We start from the raw sequence: 25,303 nt of genomic DNA, 5'->3' as shown, positions 1-25,303 counted from the left end.
ACAAGACATGAAGCCCACAGAAGCAGCTATTCCAGGGCTCCTAAAAGCAGCCCAGAGCACACAGCCTTGCCCACCTGTAGCTGCTGAGTCTACTGTGGCAGATACTCCATGCCTGCACTGAAGCAGACGTAGTGGGACTTGGAGGCCCTGCCCTGAGCACCAAGCAGCAGTATGTCTCTGAGCACCACCCACTCAGAGATAGAGTTTTACAAGTGCTCCCAACTCCTACAATTGAGAGTTTGATGACAATGCCTGAGGCAAGGAAGAGGAGTGGGACAGAGTACTACCATGACTCAGAAAACCTGAACTTCTGCTCTGGACATGCCAGGACCTCACAAGTAATCCTGGGCAGGACACATCCCTTACTATAAAAGGAGAGAGAGAGCAAGAAGAACTACAATCCTGAAGCCTGTGGAACAAAAACAACATTCACAGAAAGACAGACAAGATGAAAGGGCAGAGGGCTATGTACCAGATGAAGGAACAAGATAACATGCCAGAAAAACAACTAAGTGAAGTGGAGATTGGCAACATTCCAGAAAAAGAATTCAGAATAATGATAGTGAACATGATCCAGGACCTCAGAAAAAGAATGGAGGCAAAGATCGAGAAGATGCAAGAAATGTTTAACACAGACCTAGAAGAATTAAAGAACAAACAAACAGAGATGAACAATACAATAACTGAAATGAAAAATACACTAGAAGGAATCAATAGCAGAATAACTGAGGCAGAAGAACAGATAAGTGATGTGGAAGACAGAATGGTGGAATTCACTGCTGTGGAACAAAATAAAGAAAAAAGAATGAAAAGAAACAAAGACAGCCTAAGAGACCTCTGGGACAACATGAAACGCAACAACATTCGCATTATAGGGGTCCCAGAAGGACAAGAGAGAGAGAAAGGACCAGAGAAAATACTTCAAGAGATTATAGTCGAAAACTTCCGTAACATGGGAGAGGAAACAGCCACCCAAGTCCAGGAGGCGCAGCGACTCCCATACAGGATAAACCGAAGGAGAAACACACCGAGACACATAGTAATCGAATTGGCAAAAAATTAAAGACAAAGAAAAATTATTGAAAGCAGCAAGGGAAAAACGACAAATAACTTACAAGGGAACTCCCATAACGTTAACAGCTGATTTCTCAGCAAAAACTCTACAAGCCAGAAGGGAGTGGCATGATATACTTAAAGTGATGAAAGGGAAGAACCTACAACCAAGATTGCTCTACCCGGCAAGGACCTCATTCAGATTCGATGGACAAATCAAAAGCTTTACAGACAAGCAAAAGCTAAGAGAATTCAGCACCACCAAACCAGCTCTACAACAAATGCTAAAGGAACTTCTCTAAGTGGGAAACACAAGAGAAGAAAAGGACCTACAAAAACAAACCCAAAACAATTAAGAAAATGGTCATAGGGACATACATATCGATAATTACCTTAAACGTGAATGGATTAAATGCTCCAACCAAAAGACACAGGCTTGCTGAATGGATACAAAAACAAGACCCATATATATGCTGTCTACAAGACACCCACCTCAGACCCAGGGATGCATACAGACTGAAAGTGAGGGGATGGAAATAGATATTCCATACAAATGGAAATCAAAAGAAAGCTGGAGTAGCAATACTCATATCAGATAAAATAGACTTTAAAATAAAAACTGTTAAAAGAGACAAGGAAGGACACTACATAATGATCAAGGGATCAATCCAAGAAGAAGATATAACAATTATAAATATATATGCACCCAACATAGGAGCACCACAACACAGAAGGCAAGTGCTAACAGCTATAAAAGAAGAAATCGACAGTAACACAATAATAGTGGGGGACGTTAACACCTCACTTACACCAATGGATAGATCAACCAAAATGAAAATAAATAAGGAAACAGAAGCTTTAAATGACACATAGACCAGATAGATTTAATTGATATTTACAAGACATTCCATCCCGAAACAGCAGATTACACTTTCTTCTCAAATGTGCACAGAACATTCTCCAGGATAGATCACATCTTGGGTCACAAATCGAGCCTCAGTAAATTTAAGAAAATTGAAATCATATCAAGCATCTTTTCTGACCACAATGCTATGATATGACAAATTAATTACAGGAAAAAAACCTGTAATAAACACAAACATATGGAGGCTAAACAAAATGCTACTAAATAACCAAGAGATCACTGAAGAAATCAAAGAGAAATCAAAAAATACCTAGAGACAAATGACAATGAAAACATGACAAACCAAAACCTATGAGACACTCCAAAAGCAGGTCGAAGAGGGAAGTTTATAGCTATACAAGCCTACCTCAAGAAACATGCAAAATCTCATACAAACAATCTAACCTTACACCTAAAGCAACTACACGAAGAAAAAGAAACAAAACCCAAAGTTAGCAGAAGGAGAAAAATCATAAAGATTAGAGCAGAAATAAATGAAATAGAAACAAAGAAAACAACAGCAAAAATCAATACAACTAATAGCTGTTTCTTTGAGAAGATAAACAAAATTGATAAACCATTAGCCAGACTCATCAAGAAAAAGAGGGAGAGGACTCAAATCAATAAAATTAGAAATGAAAAAGGAGACGTTACAACAGACACTGCAGAAATTACAAAGCATCCTAAGAGACTACTACAAGCAACTCTATGCCAATAAAATGGACAACCTGGAAGAAATGGACAAGTCTTAGAAAGGTATAAACTTCCAAGACTGAACCAGGAAGAAATACAAAATATGAAAAGACCAATCAAAAGTAATGAAATTGAAACTGCGATGAAAAATCTTCCAACAAAAAAAGTCCAGGACCAGATGGCTTCACAGGTGAATTCTATCAAACATTTAGAGAAGAGGTAACACCCATCCTTCTCAAACTCTTCCAAAAACTTGCAAAGGAAGGAACACTCCCAAACTCATTCTATGAGGCCACTATCAGCCTGATACCAAAACTAGACAAAGATACTAAAAAAAAAAATTACAGACCAATATCACTGATGAATGTAGGTGCAAAACTCCTCAACAAAATACTTGCAAACAGAATCCAACAACACATTAAAAGGATCATACAAGTGGGATTTATCCCAGGGATGCAAGGATTCTTCAATATATGCAAATCAATCAATGTGATACACCATATAAACAAACTGAAGAATAAAAACCATATGATCATCTCAATAGATGCAGAAAAAGCTTTTGACAAAATTCAACACCCATTTATGATAAAAACTCTACAGAAAGTGGGCATAGTGGGAACACACCTCAACATAATAAAGGCCATATATGACAAACCCACAGCAAACATCATTCTCAATGGTGAAAAACTGAAAGCATTTCCTCTAAGATCAGGAATAAGACAAGGATGTCCACTCTCACCACTATTAGTCAACATAGTTTTGGAAGTCCTAGCCACGGCAGTCAGAGAAGAAAAAGAAATTAAAGGAATACAAATTGGAAAAGAAGAACTAAAACTGTCACTGTTTGCAGATGACATGATACTATACATACAGAATCCGAAAAATGCCATCAGAAAACTACTAGAGCTAATCAATGAATTTGGTACAGTTGCAGGATACAAAATTAATGCACAGAAATCTCTTGCATTCCTATACACTAATGATGAAAAATCTGAAGCAGAAATTAAGGTAACATTCCCATTTACCATTGCAACAAAAAGAATAAAATACCTAGGAATAAACCTACTAGGGAGACAAAAGACCTGTATGCAGAAAACTATAAGACACTGATGAAAGAAATTAAATATGATACCAACAGATGGAGAGATATACTATGTTCTTGGATTGGAAGAATCAATATTGTGAAAATGACTATACTACCCAAAGCAATCTACAGATTCAATGCAATCCCTATCAAATTACCAATGGCATTTTTTATGGAACTAGAACAAAAATTCTGAAAATTCGTATGGAGACACTAAAGACCCCAAATAGTCAAAGCAGTCTTGAGGGAAAAAAACGGAGCAGGAGGAATCAGATTCCCTGATTTCAGACTATACTACAAAGCTACAGTAATCAAGACAATATGGTACTGGCACAAAAACAGAAACATAGATCAATGGAACAAGATAGAAAGCCCAGAGATAAACCCACCCACCTATGGTCAACTAATCTATGACAAAGGAGGCAAGGATATACAATGGAGAAAAGACAGTCTCTTCAATAAGTGGTGCTAGGAAAACTGGACAGCTACATGTAAAAGAATGAAATTAGAACACTCCCTAACACCATACACAAAAATAAACACAAAATGGATTCGAGACCTAAATCTAAGACCGGACACTATAAAACTCTTAGAGGAAAACATAGGAAGAACAATCTTTGACATAAATCACAGCAAGATCTTTCTTGATCCACCTCCTAGAGTAATGGAAATAAAAACAAAAATAAACAAATGGGACCTAATGAAACTTAAAAGCTTTTGCACAACAAAGGATACCATAAACAAGATGAAAAGACAACCCTCAGAATGGGAGAAAATATTTGCAAACGAATCAACGGACAAAGGATTAATCTCCAAAATATATAAACAGCTCATGCAGCTCAATATTAAAGAAACAAACAACCCAATCCAAAAATGGGAAGAAGACCTAAATAGACATTTCTCCAAAGAAGACATACAGACGGCCAAGAAGCACATGAAAAGCTGCTCAACATCACTAATTATTAGAGAAATGCAAATCAAAACAACAATGAGGTATCACCTCACATCAGTTAGAATGGGCATCATCAGAAAATCTACAAACAACAAATGCTGGAGAGGGTGTGGAGAAAAGGGAACCCTCTTGCACTGTGGTGGGAATGTAAATTGATATAGCCACTATGGAGAACAGTATGGAGGTTCCTTAAAAAGCTAAAAATAGAATTACCATATGATCTAGCACTCCCACTACTGGGTATACACCCAGAGAAAACCATAATTCAAAAAGACACATGCACCCCAATGTTCATTGCAGCACTATTTACAATAGCCAGGTCATGGAAGCAACCTAAATGCCCATCGACAGACGAACGGATAAAGAAGTTGTGGTACATATATACAATGGAATATTACTCAGCCATAAAAAGGAACAAAATTGGGTCATTTGTTGAGATGTGGATGGATCTAGAGTCTGTCATACAGAGTGAAGTAAGTCAGAAAGAGAAAAACAAATATCGTATATTAACGCATGTATGTGGAACCTAGAAAATGGTACAGATGAACCGGTCTGCAGGGCAGAAGTTGAGACACAGATGTAGAGAACAAATGTATGGACACCAAGGGGGGAAAACCGCGAGGGGGTTGGGGGTGGTAGTGTGATGAATTGGGCGATTGGGATTGACATGTATACACCAATGTGTATAAAACTGATGACTAATAAGAACCTGCTGTATAAAAAAATAAAATTAAATTTAAAAATTAAAAAAAAGAAAAAAAAACCTAATACTAAAAAAAAAAAAAAATAGAGAAAACCCACCTGGTTCTGGGTAAAACCAGAGCAGTCAGTCAGGAAAATAAAAAAAGAGTTATAAGAACTAAAAGGAAAAGGAAAAGAAAAATTTAGAGTGAATGAGTAAATATTGCCTAAGAGTGCAATATTAATATTCTTAAGGTGAGAAAAGCAATTTTCTGAAAATTATTTTTATGGCTCCTAAGCAGTACTTCCAATGAGTTTAAACTAAAATTAAATAGTTGTTTACATAACACCCAAAAATATCTGTATAGAAAATAGCAGGATCATATCCAGTGTTTATATATATATATATTACACATACGTGATATAAGAATTTTGATGTATTACACATATGTGATATAAGAATTTTGATGCCAGCTGAGTGAAAAAGGCAACAGAATTTCTCTAGCATAATACTGCAGCAGCAATGGGCTCTCTGTTATTGCTTGCAGGCATCTAGGATCTTGCTTAATATATTATAATTTTTTTAAAACACAGATGATAAATTATTTTTTAAAACTATTTAAAACAGTAATACTACTTGCTTAAGAGCAGGTAAAAAGCAAACAACAGAAAGGTACAGCTCTACCTCACTTTTTGCTAGTGGTTCTTACCTTTATTCAAGTGTATAGCCACTGAAATAAGCCAGTCAAAAAAGGGCAAATACTGTACGATCCCACTCATACGAGGCACTTAGAACAGTCAAATTCACAGACAGAAAGTAGAATGGTAGAGGTCAGCGGTCAGAGGGAGGGAGTTAAATGTGGAGTTATTTTTAATGAGTACAGTTTGGGAAGATGAAAAAAGCTCTGTTAGTGGATGGTAGTGTTGGTTGCACAACAATGTCAATGTACCTGATGCCACTGAACTGCACACTTAAAAATGGTTTAAAAGGTAAATTTTATGTTATGTATATTTTACCACAATGTTTAAAATAAAGATTTTTTTAATTCATGGAAGGAAAAACTTTAAATTGAGAAACTTCTACCCATTGACTTAATCTCTCCTGCAACTAAATAAATTTTCCATTATTCTATTTTAGTGGCAGAATATCATTGCTCTAAGGAGCATGGCTTAAAATCCAGATACTGATGCAACAGCAACGTCCTGAAAAGTTACGTATGTCTCATATATATTTTTGCAAGCAAACATTTATAATTCTGTTGATATTAAATGATATAGAAATTTTTATATAGGCTTTCTAAATACACACAAACAACAGAAATATAAATGAGTAAAAGGTATTTAACCCATCATAAAAATGAGAGGTTTCACATGCCATTGTAAAAATACTTTACTATAATATCTACTAATAGCTAATACAAAGTTTGCCTTACTTGCCAGTCTTTCTGCATTAAAAAATAATAGCAAATGTATCTAGGAACCAAAAAAGGAAGATCTATGTCTGATGAAAATGTTTGTAGTACATTTACTTTCAAAGTGCTTTACTAGCTTATTTTAAGTAACGAATGAATGAAATATTAATTATTAATATTTTATAATTAAAAATGTTATAAGGATTATTTCCTTAAAAAATTAATGATTTATTTACTTTTCTACAATTCTCAAAATGAAAAACTGAAGTTCGAGCAGTTCACAAGTTATGAACTAGTTATAATCCAGAAATTTATTTCCAAATAATTAATTTGAAATTTAGAATACAATATCTCATAAAAAGTTTTACAAATACTGGTTAGTTTTCCAGCCCACTTAAATCTGTAGGTTTAAACCTAAGGTCAAACAAGTAATTATCAATTCTTTCACTCACCATCACTTTCAGGAGCATCCCGGAATTTAATAGCACTGAAGATAGTGTATTTATTTTCTCAATCTATGATTCCTAAAGAAATACTAAATTGGTCCCTGAGCCTAGACTTCAGGGCAACATTTGGTTGAGTTTCTCTCTTGCTAGAATCCAAAGTTCCCCCAACTATTAGAAATCCACTTAGTTCTAGGCAGGCTGACCAAAGGATTCAGTTCCCTGGCATGCACCTCCAGGTGGAGAAACATGGTCCAAACAATCAATGCTCTCCAGTCTATCCAGCCAGACACATGGCCCAACATGACAAAATTCTTCTGGTTTCTTGCATAAAACAGGGAGCAAAACAAACTGCCTCCACAGTATTAATGGAGGCTCCAAACTTTATAAACATTAAGCTGACATTCTCTAGTCTGGAGCTGTGATTCTTAATCAGAAGTGCACATTAGAATCAACAGGGAAGCATTTTAAAAATTCACATACCATTTCCTGCATCCTGACTTAACCGAATCATAATCTCTGGAAGTGACTTAAAATCATACATATTTTGAAAAAGCCACACAAGTTATTTGGATGTATACCCTAAGTTAAGAACCACTTCTTTTGAGGACTTTACATCTTAAGTAGTTGTTCAATAGCCACATAGACCTATGAAAAACAAACCAAAATTTACACTCTTGGTTCCATCTATCTGCCCTTGAAATAATAAACCCAAACTCCATCCAGCTAACCCTGAAATAACTGGCCCAAAACCAAACCAGGTAAAGGGACCCCATAAAAAGTCACAATGAAGGATTTTCAGGATCTGGTGCTCTTTTCTTGAAGAGAGCCAGGTTATTCCTTACAAATTCTATCTTCTGTGACTCCTACAAGCTCCTGTCACTGGGGAGAGGACCATTTATTTAGGATTTACTATGGAATTATCAATTGAGAATAAAATCCAAGAAACTCCACCTTTGTCTCTGTCTCGGACTGATGTGAAAAAGAAGCAATGCCATTTTTGCACAAGTCAAATTATTTTGGCACACCTTAGTTAAAACTACAACACGGCCTGCTTCTGAGCAGCTGGACGTAGCTTCAGGGGAAAAAAATCACAATCCTACTAGCTGATAAACTCATCACCACACATGTCATGTGAACATACATTCCTGACAATTTCAATACCTCTCCTTATGACAGTCACTCTCCTACCCTCCAAAATCACTATTTCATATTGTGCAGAAAAAAGATGGCATAGCAGGCCTAAGGCTGCTATTCTTAGAAAGACCCGCTTCCAAGGTTGGTCCTTGCCTAGAGTCTGGGAACTCAGAATTGAGAAGTGTTCCCTCAATCCTGATAGGATTAAGTGGCTCAGTGTACCTAAACTGTGTAAACAATATGGCTTATGCCGAATGCTTGCTGTTCTGGGTGTCTGGAATTTTGATCTGTGCTAGGCAGAGGGAGCCTATGTGACCAGGCTCCAGTGAAAACCTTGGGCATTAAGTTCTTAACGAGCTTCACTGGTAGACAACACTTCACACGTGATGTCACAATTCACTGCTGAAGGGATTAAACGCATCTTGTGTGACCAATGGGAGAGGATTCTTGGAAGCTTCTGTTTGGTTTCCTCTGCCTTTGCCCCATGAGCTCTTTCCCTTTGCTGATTTTGCTTTGTAGCTTTTTGTCATAATAAATACTAACCATGAGTATAACTACATGCTGAGTTCTGTGAGTCCTGCTAGTGAAGCACCTAACTTGGGGGTAGTCTTGGGGACCCTGACACACACATCTCCTCTCTCATTAAATTTCCAATAATCCCATTACCTACCAACACTCTCACCTGATTACTTTGTCTTAAATATTAATGAAATAATAGGAGCAATCAGAAATGAACTCCTTTATCTTCCCACAACCCTGTATCTACCCTTGTCCTCTGCCTCTCAACTATAAAAAAACCAAAAAAGTGCCCTGCTTCAATCAAAGACCAATCTCTATATTTATGTTCCCTCTCTCCTATTATCATAAATTTCTTTCTCCTCACTGGATCACTTTTATCAACCATAGTTTTCCCCCATGCTTAAAAACACTCCCTAATCCCATGTCCCCCTCTACCTACCACCAAAATTCTTTGCTCCCCACCACAGTGAAACCTCTGTAAAAAAACTGTCTCTCCCTATATACATGTGGCTTCCACTTTGCTCCCATTTTCTTTCCATCTGACTTGACTTAGACTTTTGCCTGCATCTTGGCCACATTCACCACATGTGATATTCCTTTCTTCTGAAACTTTTCTTTTGGCTTCCTGGCAACACGTTCTCCGGGTTTCTTCTATGTCACCAGCCATTCTCCATTTCTGGCTCCTCTACTGTTCAAGCTCTAAATTTTGGATGCCTCAAGAGTCAGCCCTTAGTCTTTTCCGCTTTCTTATCTACACATGTTAAGGGTTTCACCTAGTCCTACCGCTTCACCTATAAGCTGATGAATCTGAAGTTTATATCTCCAGTTCTAACCTCCCAAATAACTATATATCTCCATACTAACATATCAACTGCTTACTATCCCAAATGTGGCCAAAACAGAATTCTTGATTCAGTCCTCTCATCATATCTCAGTTACAGTAGTAGAAACGAGTAGTTGTGATTAAGAGTGTGTGCTCTAAAATAAGATTAAATGGTTTGGATCTTGACACCACCACTTGTTAGCTATTGAGACCTGTACCTCAGTCTACTCATATATAAATTAAGAATAATTCTACCTTCTATTCTTCATAAGGTTACGATGATTATTATTAGATAATCCATGAAAACTGCTTAGACGGTACCTGGCACACAGTAAATAACAATATTAGCTATTGTTATTCATCTGGTTGCCCAGGGCAAAAACGTGGGTCATCCCATGACTAACAATCTAAATTACCACCCAAAACACTCTCTGTCATGTCTAACTCTTTTATTTTCTTTAGAGATCTTAACAATATCTAAAGCAATCTTATTTATTTATTTGTTTATTTCCTGAATCCCCCCCAAATTATGATACATGTTCCATGATAGCAGAGACCCTGCCTGCCTTGGTCACTGCTGGATCTGTAGAAACTTATACCTACCACATACTGGATATGCAATAAATATTTGTTGAAATGAATTAATGGGTGAACTCCAAAATCATTCTATCATAACAAAAGACTACAAATCTTAAGGCTACTTATGCTTTGGTAGGAAGCAATTTCCAAGACTCATGGCTTTAAAAACTAATACGTATTTAATGGCTTCCTACTGTCCAGAGTCAAATTCATATTATGTAGTAAGCCTTCTCAAATGGCCCCAACCCACCATTCCAACTATCATATATTTCCCACTATTCCCTCACTCTGCTCCAAAGCACCCGCCTTTGAGCTTTCCCACCTCCATACTCTAGTTCCACTGTTCCCTTCCATCTAAAATGCCCTCCTCCTATCTCAAATTCACAGAATGCTCTCTTCTTAAGGATCAACTCAAATGTCACCTCCATAACTGATCCTTTTCCACTCCCTACTCTATTAATCAAAAGCCTCCTTTAATATATTTACATTATTTAATTCCTTGAGGGCAGGAACCACACGCTATTCATCGTTATTGTCCCCACACTCCATTATATGCATAATGTTTATTGTGCACAATAAATATTTATGAATGAACTTTAAACAGACCTTCTCCTAACCACACCTTCTGCAGATATCACCATCAATAAAGACACACTGGAATTTATTTTTATTAGAGATACAATGAGAGCTGACCCTTGGTGTGACATATATAAAAAGATAATTAATAATCTAAGATTATTCATATTGGTTGCCAAACAAGCAGCATAAGCAAATTTTATAGGCAGTCAGAGAGGAATAAGCCAACAAAGGAGGGCATGGCTGAGAAAAGTATCATTTTAATGACCATCTGCAATCTTTTTTGATCGTCTGCAATTTTTAAATTAAAACTTAATTGTACATATCTACAATGCATCCTTTTCTCTCTTCTATACAGCAGTGCTGGCTCAGAATCCTTAAATCAAAACCACACATTAGAGAAGCCATTACTTAGAGGTGGTCAGGGAAAAGGTAAAGAACACCATAAAACTTTACTGTAGCACTAATAATTCCTAACAAAAATGCTATAAATAAATTGTAAAACCACAATGCCAAATGTAGTAGAGACTGCTTGTGGTTTACCCAGAATCCATTCCCTCTTCCTAAATAGAATCCTAATATTGTTATCTACACTTCCTTCACATAGCCCATGTACCCTGAATAATCTCACCAACATAATGACTAGTTCAAGAATAGACATGAAACCTCATTCTGGCTACTAAACTGGAGGGGAGATTTTGGGGTGTTTCTATGAAAGGCAGGTTTGTTCCTCTTGAGAGGGCTATAGAAAGCCAGTTCTCTCTGTCGGTATCTCTGTCCTCCAACTTAAACAAGGAATCAAGTTGCTCCAGTGCCATCCTACAGTCTTGAGGGAAAAGTGTTAAGAGAAGCCTACACTACAGCAGCAGTGACGCTGGAAGAACATAGATGTTTCATAGCACTGTTGAGCCACCAAACCAAAATCTTACCCTGCCTTTGCTCTTGATAGGTTAGCAAGTAAAACTTTCCTTATTATTTAAACCAATTTGCATTAGATTTTCAGTTACTTATAGTCAAAAGCACACTATCAACCCTCCATTTTTAATGTGTAATCAACAATCTTTTCTTGTTACTGTACTATCATTGGGGTTTTTTTCCCAACCACTGAAGGACTTGTACCATCAGAAATCTTACCTGTTTCTGCTACAGAATCATGAATTCAAGAAATAAAGTACAGGGCTTCCCTGGTGGCACAGTGGTTGAGAGTCCGCCTACCGATGCAGGGGACACGGGTTTGTTCCCCGGTCTGGGAAGATCCCACATGCCGCAGAGCGGCTGGGCCCGTGAGCCATGGCCGCTGAGCCTGCGTGTCCGGAGCCTGTGCTCCGCAACGGAAGAGGCCACAGCAGAGGCCACAGCAGGCCACAGCCTGCGTACCGCAAAAAAAAAAAAAAAAAGAAGAAAGAAAGAAAGAAAGTACAAATGTTCACAAAATTCAAGTTTAAAGAAAAAGTTTGAAAATAATAAACAGGCCTAGGGTCTAAAACAAATCTATTATATTGAATAGTAATTTTTAAAGTATCACTGTTTAAAAGAAGAAATATAAAGTTTAAGGTAATTTTTTAAATCTCAAGTGAAACTTACTTTTCACTAATTATATATATCTCTATTTAGAGACACAAGCATTTCCATATTTTTATTCTGAGAGATAAAAGACATCATAATTATTATGAAAAAGATCTTGTTCCAATTATTTTTAGACAGAATGGCAGTAAAACAAGTATTTTTGAAAATATTTTTATTAACAAATGAGTCATCAAAAAAGTTCACTGAACTAAAATACCCTTTCTCAGGACTTCCCTGGAAGTCCAGTAATTAAGACTCAGCGCTTCCAAGCAGGGGGCACGGGTTCGATCCCTGGCCGGGGAACTAGTAAGATCCCGCATGCCCTGCGGGAGGCCAAAATATAAAATTAAATAAAATGAAATAATTCTTTCTCTATTACCTAGAAGATGTAGTGAAAATTCAACAAGTATTAAGATAATCTGGTCATAATCTTATTACTTTCCACTAATCAAATTTCTGTATTTGTTAAAACTTTACTTGAAAGGGGATTAAAACATTTTGATATTTAAATTGCCCTCCTTGTCATATTCCCTTTCTTTCCTAATTTCTACAGAATTGCTTTTAAGTAGCGGTTTTAGAAGTGTTTTCTTCATCAAAACAACTGACTCAATGTTGAGATTTAACTGTATCAAAATAATTTTAATTTTATTGCCTATTTATTCCATCGTTCATTTTTTCATTTATCAAATATATGTGTTGCAAGATAGTGACTACACTATATTTTTAATCACCTTTTCATCCTTAATTGCTTACAATTTCTAAAAATTATCACAAAAAAGGAATTCAAACAAAGAATCTACCAGTTCACAGAACCTACAACAAATGTGCTATCAGAACTGGCTTCACAATCTAAAACTAACATCATTTATTGTGAAAGATAGCTGTATCCCCTATGGCCATGAGATTGATATACAAGGCTATTATGACAAAGAAAATTTTTTTTTACATCTACTTCTTATTTTTTTCACTATTTCCTTATAAAATCAGGGTCAAATGTTGATTTTAAAATGGCCCTAAGGAGTAGAAGGACGTGTTCTCACTCCCTCCCGTGAGAACACCAGAATCACAACTAGCTGCTGGACGGTCATCGACAGGAAGACACTGGAACTCACCAAAAAAGATACCCCACATCCAAAAACAAAGGAGAAGCCACAATGAGATGGTAGGAGGGGCACAATCACAGTAAAATCAAACCCCATAAGTGCTGGGTGGGTGACTCACAGACTGGAGAACAGTTATCCCACAGAAGTCCTCCCACTGGAGAGAAGGTTCTGAGCCCCACGTCAGGCTTCCCAACCTGGGGGTCTGGCAACGAGAGGAGGAATTCCTAGAGAATCAGACTTTGAAGGCTAGTGGGATTTGACTGCAGGACTTCTACAGGACTGGGGGAAACAGAGACTCCACTCTTGGAGGGCACACACAAAGTAGTGTGCGCATCAGGACCCAGGGGAAGGAGCAGTGACCCCAGGGGAGACTGAACCAGACCTACCTGCTAGTGTTGGAGGGTCTCCTGCAGAGGTGGGGGGTGGGGGTGTGGGGTGTGGCTGTGGCTCACCCCGGGGACAAGGACACTGGCAGAAGTTCTGGGAAGAATTCCTTGGCGTGAGCCCTCCCACAGTCTGCCATTAGCCCCACCAAACAGCCCAGGTAGGCTCCAGTGTTCGGTTGCCTCACACCAAACAACCAACAGGGAGGGAACCCAGCCCCACCCAACAGCAGAGAAGCATATTAAAGTTTACTGAGCTCTGCCCACCAAAACAACACCCAGCTCTACCCACCACCAGTCCCTCCCATCAGGAAACTTACACAAGCCTCCTAGATAACCTCATCCACCAGAGGGCAGACAGCAGAAGCAAGAAGTACTACAATCCTGCTGCCTGTGGAACAAAAACCACATTCACAGAAAGACAGACAAGATGAAAAGGCAGAGGGCTATGTACCAGATGAAGGAACAAGATAAACCCAAGAAAAACAACTAAATGAAGTGGAGATAGGCAACCTTCCAGAAAAAGAACTCAGAATAATGATAGTGAAGATGATCCAGGACCTCAGAAAAAGAATGGAGGCCAAAGATCGAGAAGATGCAAGCAATGTTTAACAAAGACCTAGAAGAATTAAAGAACAAACAAACAGAGATGAACAATACAATAACTGAAATGAAAACTACACTAGAAGGAATCAAAAGCAGAATAACTGAGGCAGAAGAATGGATAGGTGACCTGGAAGACAGAATGATGGAATTCACTGCTGTGGAACAAAATAAAGAAAAAAGAATGAAAAGAAATGAAGACAGCCTAAGAGACCTCTGGGACAACATTAAATGCAACAACGTTCGCATTATAGGGGTCCCAGAAGGACAAGAGAGAGAGAAAGGACCAGAGAAAATACTTCAAGAGATTATAGTCAAAAACTTCTGTAACATGGAAAAGGAAATAGCCACCCAAGTACAGGAAGTGCAGCGACTCCCATACAGGATAAACCCAAGGAGAAACACACCAAGACACATAGTAATCAAATTGGCAAAAAATTAAAGACAAAGAAAAATTATTGAAAGCAGCAAGGGAAAAACGACAAATAACTTACAAGGGAACTCTCATAACGTTAACAGCTGATTTCTCAGCAGAAACTCTACAAGCCAGAAGGGAGTGGCATGATATACTTAAAGTGATGAAAGGGAAGAACCTACAACCAAGATTGCTCTACCCGGCAAGGACCTCATTCAGATTCGATGGACAAATCAAAAGCTTTACAGACAAGCAAAAGCTAAGAGAATTCAGCACCACCAAACCAGCTCTACAACAAATGCTAAAGGAACTTCTCTAAGTGGGAAACACAAGAGAAGAAAAGGACCTACAAAAACAAACCCAAAACAATTAAGAAAATGGTCATAGGGACATACATATCGATAATTACCTTAAATGTGAATGGATTAAATGCTCCAACCAAAAGACACAGGCTTGCTGAATGGATACAAAAACAAGACCCATATATATGCTGTCTACAAGAGACCCACTTCAGACCTAGGACACATACAGACTGAAAGTGAGGGGATGGAAAAAGATATTCCATACAAATGGAAATCAGAAGAAAGCTGGAATAGCAATACTCATATCAGATAAAATAGACTTTCAAATAAAAACTGTTACACAAGGAAGGACACTACATAATGATCAAGGGATCAATCCAAGAAGAAGATATAACAATTATAAATATATATGCACCCAACATAGGAGCACCTCAATATATAAGGCAACTGCTAACAGCTATAAAAGAGGAAATCGACAGTAACACAGTAATAGTGGGGGACTTTAACACCTCACTTACACCAATGGACAGATCATCCAAAATGAAAATAGATAAGGAAACAGAAGCTTTAAATGACACAACAGACCAGACAGATTTAATTGATATTTAAAGGACATTCCATCCCAAGACAGCAGATTACACTTTCTTCTCAAGTGCGCACAGAACATTCTCCAGGATAGATCACATCCTGGGTCACAAATCAAGCCTTAGAAAATTTAAGAAAATTGAAATCATGTCAAGCATCTTTTCTGACCACAACACTATGAGATTAGAAATTAATTACAGGGAGAAAATTGTGAAAAGCAGAAACACATGGAGCCTAAACAATACGTTACTAAATAACCAAGAGATCACTGAAGAAATCAAAAAGGAAATCAAAAAATGCCTAGAGCCGGGCTTCCCTGGTGGCGCAGTGGTTGAGAGTCCGCCTGCCAATGCAGGGGACACGGGTTCGTGCCCCGGTCCAGGAGGATCCCACATGCCGCGGAGCGGTTGGGCCCGTGAGCCATGGCCGCTGAGCTTGTGCGTCCGGAGCCTGTGCTCCACAACGGGAGAGGCCACAACAGTGAGAGGCCCGCGCACAGCAAAAAAAAAAAAAAAAAAAATACCTAGAGCCAAATGACAATGAACACACAACGATCCAAAATCTATGAGATGCAGCAAAAACAGTTCTAAGAGGGAAGTTTATAGCTATACAAGCCTACCTCAAGAAACAAGAAAAATCTCAAATAAGCATCTAAACTTACACCTAACGCAACTAGACAAAGAAGAACAAACAAAATCCAAATTTAGCGGAGAGAAATCATAAAGATCAGAGCAGAAATAAATGAAATAGAAACAAAGAAAACAATAGCAAAAATCAATAAAACTAAAAGGTGCTTCTCTGAGACGATAAACAAAACTGATAAACCATTAGCCCGACTCATCAAGAAAAAGAGGGAGAGGACTCAAATCAATAAAATTAGAAATGAAAAAGGAGAAGTTACAACAGACACCACAGAAATACAAAGCACCCTAAAAGACTACTACCTAGTGGGAAGCAGCCGCAGAGCACAGGAAGATCAGTTCAGTGCTTTGTGACCGCCTGGAGGGGTGGGATAGGGAGGGTGGGAGGGAGGGAGATGCAAGAGGGAAGAGATATGGGAACATATGTATATGTATAACTGATTCACTTTGTTATAAAGCAGAAACTAACACACCATTGTAAAGCAATTATACTCCAATAAAGATGTAAATAAATAAATAATTAAATAAATAAAAAATAAAAATACCACATAAGAACAACAACAAAAAAGAGACTACTACAAGCAACTCTATGCCAATAAAATGGACAACCTGGAAGAAATGGACAAATTCTTAGAAACTTATAACCATCCAAGACTGAACCGGGAAGAAAGAGAAAATATGAACACACCAATCACAAGTAATGAAATTGAAACTGTAATTTAAAATCTTCCAACAAACAAAAGTCGAGGACCAGATGGCTTCACAGGTGAATTCTATCAAATATTTAGAGAAGAGGTAACACCCACCCTTCTCAAACTCTCCCAAAAAATTGCAGAGGAAGGAATACTCCCAAACTCATTCTATGAGGCCACCATCACCCTGATACCAAAATCACACAAAGATACTACAAAAGACGAAAATTACAGACCAATATCACTGATGAATATAGATGCAAAAATCCTCAACAAAATACTAGCAAACAGAATCCAACAACACATTAATAGGAACATACACCATGATCAAGTGGGATTTATCCCAGGGATGCAAGGATTCTTCAATGCATGCAAATCAATCAATGTGATACACCATATTAACAAACTGAAGAATAAAAACCATATGATCATCTCAATAGATGCAGAAAAAGCTTTTGACAAAATTCAGCACCCATTTATGATAAAAACTCTACAGAAAGTGGGCATAGTGGGAACGTACCTCAACATAATAAAGGCCATATACGACAAACCCACAGCAAACATCATTCTCAATGGTGAAAAACTGAAAGCATTTCCTCTAAGATCAGGAATAAGACAAGGATGTCCACTCTCACCACTATTAGTCAACATAGTTTTGGAAATCCTAGCCACAGCAATCAGAGAAGAAAAAGAAATTAAAGGAATACAAATTGGAAAAGAAGAACTAAAACTGTCACTGTTCGCAGATGACATGATACTATACATACAGAATCCTAAAAATGCCACCAGGAAACTACTAGAGCTAATCAATGAATTTGGTACAGTTGCAGGATACAAAATTAATGCACAGAAATCTCTTGCATTCCTATACACTAATGATGAAAAATCTGAAAGAGAAATTAAGGTAACACTCCCATTTACCATTGCAACAAAAAGAATAAAATACCTAGGAATAAACCTACCTAGGGAGACAAAAGACCTGTATGCAGAAAGCTATAAGACACTGATGAAAGAAATTAAGGATGATACCAACAGATAGAGAGATATGCCATGTTCTTGGATTGGAAGAATCAATATTGTGAAAAGGACTATATACTACCCAAAGCAATCTACAGATTCAATGCAATCCCTATCAAATTACCAATGGCATTTTTTACAGAAATAGAACAAAAAAATGAAAATTTGTATAAAGACACAAAAGACCCTGAATAGTCAAAGCAGTCTTGAGGGATAAAAACGGAGCAGGAGGAATCAGACTCCCTGATTTCAGACTATACTACAAAGCTATAGTAATCAAGACAATATGGTACTGGCACAAAAACAGAAACATAGATCAATGGAACAAGATAGAAAGCCCAGAGATAAACCCACCCACCTATGGTCAACTAATCTATGACAAAGGAGGCAAGGATAATACAATGGAGAAAAGACAGTCTCTTCAATAAGTGGTGCTAGGAAAACTGGACAGCTACATGTAAAAGAATGAAATTAGAACACTCCCTAACACCATACACAAAAATAAACACAAAATGGATTCGAGACCTAAATCTAAGACCGGACACTATAAAACTCTTAGAGGAAAACATAGGAAGAACAATCTTTGACATAAATCACAGCAAGATCTTTCTTGATCCACCTCCTAGAGTAATGGAAATAAAAACAAAAATAAACAAATGGGACCTAATGAAACTTAAAAGCTTTTCCACAGCAAAGGAAACCATAAACAAGATGAAAAGACAACCCTCAGAATGGGAGAAAATATTTGCAAACGAATCAACGGACAAAGGATTAATCTCCAAAATATATAAACAGCTCATGCAGCTCAATATTAAAGAAACAAACAACCCAATCCAAAAATGGGAAGAAGACCTAAATAGACATTTCTCCAAAGAAGACATACAGATGGCCAAGAAGCACATGAAAAGCTGCTCAACATCACTAATTATTAGTGAAATGCAAATCAAAACAATGAGGTATCACCTCACACCAGTTAGAATGGGCATCATCTGAAAATCTACAAACAACAAATGCTGGAGAGGGTGTGGAGAAAAGGGAACCCTCTTGCACTGTTGGTGGGAATGTAAATTGATTCAGCCACTATGCAGAACAGTATGGAGGTTCCTTTAAAAGCTAAAAATAGAATTACCATATGATCCAGCAATCCCACTATGGGTATATACCCAGAGAAAACCATAATTCAAAAAGACACATGCACCCCAATGTTCACTGCAGGACTATTTACAACAGCCAGGATATGGAAGCAACCTAAATGTCCATCGACAGATGAATGGATAAAGAAGATGTGTTACATATATACAATGGAATATTACTCAGTCATAAAAAGGAAAGAAATTGGGTCATTTATTGAGACGTGGATGGATCTTGAGTCTGTCATACTGAGTGAATTAAGTCAGAAAGAGAAAAACAAATATCATATATTAACGCCTGTATGTGCAACCTAGAAAAATGGTACAGATGAACTGGTTTGCAGGGCAGAAGTTGAAAGATGTAGAGAACAAACGTATGGACACTAAGGAGGGAAAGCCGCAGTGGGGTCGGGATGGTGGTGTGCTGAATTGGGTGATTGGGATTAACATGTATACACTGATGTGTATAAAACTGATGACTAATAAGAACCTGCTGTATAAAAAAATAAAGAAAATAAAATTTAAAAAAAATACTTATACTAAACTTTCTTTGGGTTATTTGTATGGAAATGTGTTAATATAAATGTTTCAGACATTACATGATACTCCTAAAAATCTTATATGTTCTGGTATAATGTTATAAGTCATAATTCTAGTTATTACTTTAAAATGTATATCTCAGAAATAACTAAATTTCCTTGTCAACTGCATTATTATGAACTTTCATCAAATCTTTAACCATGGTCATTTTTAAGTCTTTTGTCATATACAGACAGTTCTGGGTGTACTCTGATGCTTCTGCAAAAATGTTCCTATAAAAGGGTTTCATCGGGATTCCTTGGTGGCGCAGTGGTTCAGAGTCCGCTGAGCCTGTGCGTCCGGAGCCTGTGCTCCACAACGGGAGAGGCCACAACAGTGAGAGGCCCGCGTACCGCACACACACAAAAAAAGGGTTTCATCTTCAAGGAATTCATGGAAAAGACTGACAAGTACAGGTTTCTGGTAACTGACTATACTGCTGAACTGAATGAATAAGCATTTTCAGAACTCTAATGGAAAACTGATGAATTCGTAAAAGTGCTAACAAAAGATCAAGACGAAAATAAAATTAATTACATGGGACTGAGTGAACTGATGAGGATGATTATAATTTTTTTGACTTTGTTTGAATAAAAAAAATGGCTCTAGCTTGTAATAAAATCACATTTAAACACATCAGTTTATAACAGTATTATTTACAATAGCAAAAAAATCGTAAGTGACAAATATTGAAAATACATTTCAATGTCCAATAAATAATGGTATATCTATTTAGTTGACTTTGAAAATGGTCATTATAAGAACACAATAATATAGAAATAATATATAATACATTTTATATACAATAATACAGAAAAAGAGGTTAGGATAATACAATATTAATAATAAAGATAACTAATACTTATTGAGGGCTTACTGTATGCCAGGCACTGGTCTAGCACCTCATGCACAGTATTTTATTTAATCCTCACAACCCTGTGAGGTATGTATAATAACTATCCCCATTTTTATTTTTTTTAACATCTTTATTGTAGTATAATTGCTTTACAATGGTTAGTTTCTAATTTATAACAAAGTGAATCAGCTATACATATACATATATCCCTATATCTCCTCTCTCTTGCGTCTCCCTCCAACCCTCCCTATCCCACCCCTCTAGGTGGTCACAAAGCACTGAGCTGATCTCCCTGTGCTATGCAGCTGCTACCCACTAGCTATCTATTTTACATTTGGTAGTATTTATAAGTCCATGCCACTCTCTCACTTCATCCCAGCTTACCCTTCCCCCTCCCCATGTCCTAAAGTCCATTCTCTATGTGTGTCTTTATTCCTGTCCTGCCCCTAGGTTCTTCATAACCATTTTTTTTTTTTTTTAGATTCCCTATATATGTGTTAGCATATGGTATTTGTTTTTCTCTTTCTGACCTACTTCACTCTGTATGACAGACTCTAGGTCCATCCATATCCCCATCTTTAGAGATGAAGAAACTGAGGAACAAAGAGGTTCATTAATATGCACTATCACTTACCATGTTAGTGAAAAAAGCAGAGTATAAATATAGCAGAAGTGTTCCTATGTAGAAAACTAATGTATACATTAAAAAACAATACTCAATAGGAAGGTATAAAAATGACAAAAGCTACCATGTTAAAAGTGGCAAATTTTTTTTCTACTTTTTAAAAAATTGTAGAGGCCATTTAAGAACATAATACTGTATATTAAGAAAAAATAATTTTATAGTGAAATTCACAAAACATATATACAAATTTTGTATATATATAGATACAAACTTTTTAAATTAAGTAGAGTTCCAGCAATTCTAGCAATATATTCTATTCAATGTATTCTATTCCTCACTCTCTTCACACACTACACACGAAGAAGAGATAACCAAATTAATAATTGGAAAAGTATATCAATTAAGATTAAGTTCAAGGGCTTCCCTAGTGGCACAGTGGTTGGGAATCTGCCTGCCAGTGCAGGGGACACGGGTTTGAGCCCTGGTCTGGGAATATCCCACATGCCGTGGAGCAACTAAGCCCGTGCGCCACAACTACTGAGCCTGTGCTCTGGAGCCCATGAGCCACAACTACTGAAGCCCGCACACCTAGAGCCCACGCTCCGCAATGAAGAGTAGCCCCCACTCGCCAAAACTAGAGAAAGCCCGTGCACGGCAATGATGACCCAATGCAGCCAAAAATAAATAAATAAAAATACATAAATTTATTTTTTAAAAAAAGATTAAGTTCAGTTCTATCTAACAAAAAACTCAAATTCTCAGCTTAAACAAAATAAAAATGTATTTCTTTTACGAACAAAAGAAGTCTGAAGGTAAACAGTCCAAGGCTGATAAGGCAGTCTGATAAAGCTGTCAAAGGATCCAGGATGTTTTCAGCTCACCACTATGCCATCCTTGGAGCATGGCCCTCATGCCCCCATCCTTAAGGTCCAACCGCTGAAGACATCACATGATATGTGTTCTGTGTAGCAGAAGGGAATAAGTGAGGAAAGCTCACCTTTTAATGAAGCGTCTGATAAAACATATCGCCTTCCACTTACATCTAATGTCCAAAACTAGTCACGTGTCCACACCTAACTGCAAAGAAAACTAGAAAATAAGGTCAACTGAATTTTGTTAATACAAAAGGGGGGCCGTATCAAAACTCCAACATTTTTTCCCATTTTTTATAGAAATGGAAAAGCCAATCCTCAAATTCATATGGAAATGCAAGGGGCCCAGACTAGTCAAAATAATCTTGAAAAATAAGAACAAAGTTGGAGGACTCACACGTCCCAATTTCAAAACTCACTACAAAGCTACAGTAATCAAGGCTGTGTGGTACTGGCCTAAGAACAGACATAAAGATCAATGGAATAGAACTGAAAGTCCAGAAATAAACCCATATATTTATGGCCAATTGATTTTTGAATAGGGTGGTAAGTCCATTCAGTGAAAGACCTCTATTTCAAACCATATACAAAAATTAACTCCAAATGGATCAACAACTTAAACATAAGAGCTGAACCATAAAACTCTTAGAAGGTAACATACGGCAAAATCTTTTTTTTTTCATTCTCTTTTTAATATTCTTTTCCATTATGGTTTATCCCAGGAGACTGTATATAGTTCCCTGTGCTATACAGTAGAGCCTTGTTGTTTTTCCATCCTAAATGTAAATGATACTGGACTTGGCAGTGACTTCTTAGATATGGCACCACAGGCACAGGAAACAAAAGAAAAAATAAACAAACTGGACTTTCTGAAAACAAAAAAAATTTGTCCATCAAAAGACAATTATCAACAGAGTAAAAAGGCAACCCACAGAATGGGAGAAAATGTTTGCAAATCATATATCTGATAAGAGATTAATATCCAGAATACATAAAGAACTCTTACAACTCAACAACAAAAAAACAAACAACCTGATTTTTAAAAAATGGACAAATGACTTGAATAGACATTTATTCAAAGAAGATATGCAAATGGCCAATAAGCACATGAAAAGATACTCAACACCGCTAATCTTTAGGGAAATGCAAATTAAAACTACAGTGAGCTACCATTTCACACATACTAGGATAGATACAATGAAAAACCGTAAAATGCCAAGTGTTGACAAAAATACAGAGAAACTGGAACCTTAGTACATTGCTGGTAGGACCGTACAATGGTACAGCTGCTTTGGAAAACGGTGTGGCAGTTCCTCAAGAAAAGTTAAACACAGAATTACTGTATGACCCAGAAATTCCACTCCTGGGTACACACCCCAAAGAATCAAACAGATACCTGTACACCAATGTTCGATGCAGTATTATTCATAATAACCAAAATATGGAAATGACCCAAATGTTTGCCGAAGGATGGATGGATAAACAATGTTGTACATATACATACAATGGTATATTATTCCGTCTTAAAGATAAATGAAACTCTGCTATAGGCTACAAACAGGATGAACCTTAAAAACATTATGTTAAGTAAAATAAGCCAGATACAAAAGGGTAAAAATTATATGATTACACTTTCATGAAATATCTAGAATAGGCAAATTCACAGAGAAAGAATAGATTGCAGGTTACCAGGAGCTGAGGGGAGAAGAGAACGGAAAGTTATTGCTTTATGGGTACAGAATTTCTGTTTGGGGTGATGAAAAAGTTTTAGAAATAGACAGTAGTGGTTGTTGCAAAACACTGTAAACATAATTAATGTCACTGAATTAAATACTTAATTGTTAAAATGGCAAATTTTGTTATATATGTTTTGCCACAAAAAAAAAAAAACACTTAAAAAGAACGGAGACAGGAAAATGGGGGAAACCAAAGGGATTACTGTTTTCCGTCCATCTCAGGACAAACACATACATGAATACACACACACACACACACACACACACACACAAACACACACTCATGTGTAGTAAGAAAGAATTTCAGGCTGCTGCAATTTTCAAGGGTCCTTCCCTCCCCAGAGTTGTACCATGATTCCAAACTCATATATATTTCCAAGGCTCTGGTAACAAGGAGTATTTAGAGCACATCCAACACATATACACAAACACAAAATAACCATAAGTTAAGTTATGACCAAATAGCACCAGAAATGCAACCACTATAATTGTGTTCACTCATCTTGTATTATTTTTTTATAGTAACAACCTAAAGAAAATAGTACTTGTTTAAGTAATTTGTCTAAACACATGAATAAACTAGATAATAGCATTTGTATAGCCATTTCTGCTCTAGCCTAAAAACTCAAAGGAAAATTAGTCAAAACTAAGCTGAGCTAAACACATTGGTTATCTATAAAACTCCATATCCAATATAATAGAAGAGAATCAAATATGTACAACTCTTTACATTCTGGAAGCTAGTATCTTCGACAAATGGACAACCTTTAAAGTAAAAGAAATATAAATCAAGTGAAACAAATATAGTGAAAGTCCTTTTGTGAAAGGACAGTAGTAAACAACCAAACATTTTCTTGGTATTTCTCCATAAAGCATTCCAAATTTTCAAAACAAGAAATTCAGACTCCAATACAATTTGAGTCACACGCAGAGAATTTTAGAAAAAAAAATTAGTTAAAACAACTTTACCTGAAAATTCTTAGTGTTAATAAACACTAAACAATTGGGGCTTTTTAAAATCTAAATAATTTCTATTTCAAAAACTATATAGTCCTGGAGCTTCCCTGATGGCGCAGTAGTTGAGAATCCACCAGCCAATGCAGGGGACATGGGTTTGAGCCCTGGTCCGGGAAGATCCCACATGCCACAGAGCAACTAAGCCTGTGCGCCACAACTACTGAGCCTGCACTCTGGAGCCCACGTGCCACAACTACTGAGCCCGCACGCCTACAGCCCATGCTCTGCAACAAGAGCAACCACCGCAATGAGAAGCCTGCGCACCGCAACGAAGAACAGCCCCAGCTCGCCGCAACAAGAGAAAGCCCGCGCACAGCAATGAAGA

At 37.1% G+C, this 25,303-nt stretch overlaps 1 protein-coding gene across 1 annotated transcript in view; it reads right to left on the bottom strand.

Annotated features, from left to right (window-relative positions):
- CDC42BPA (CDC42 binding protein kinase alpha) overlaps window positions 1-25,303 on the bottom strand; it is a 345,595-nt gene that overhangs the window by 303,262 nt on the left and 17,030 nt on the right.

Source organism: Phocoena sinus, chromosome 1, assembly GCF_008692025.1.
Source record: "Phocoena sinus isolate mPhoSin1 chromosome 1, mPhoSin1.pri, whole genome shotgun sequence".
Lineage (NCBI taxonomy): Eukaryota > Metazoa > Chordata > Mammalia > Artiodactyla > Phocoenidae > Phocoena > Phocoena sinus.
The sequence above is the reverse complement of the archived record's forward strand: the minus strand, read 5'-3'. Positions and strand labels throughout refer to the sequence as shown.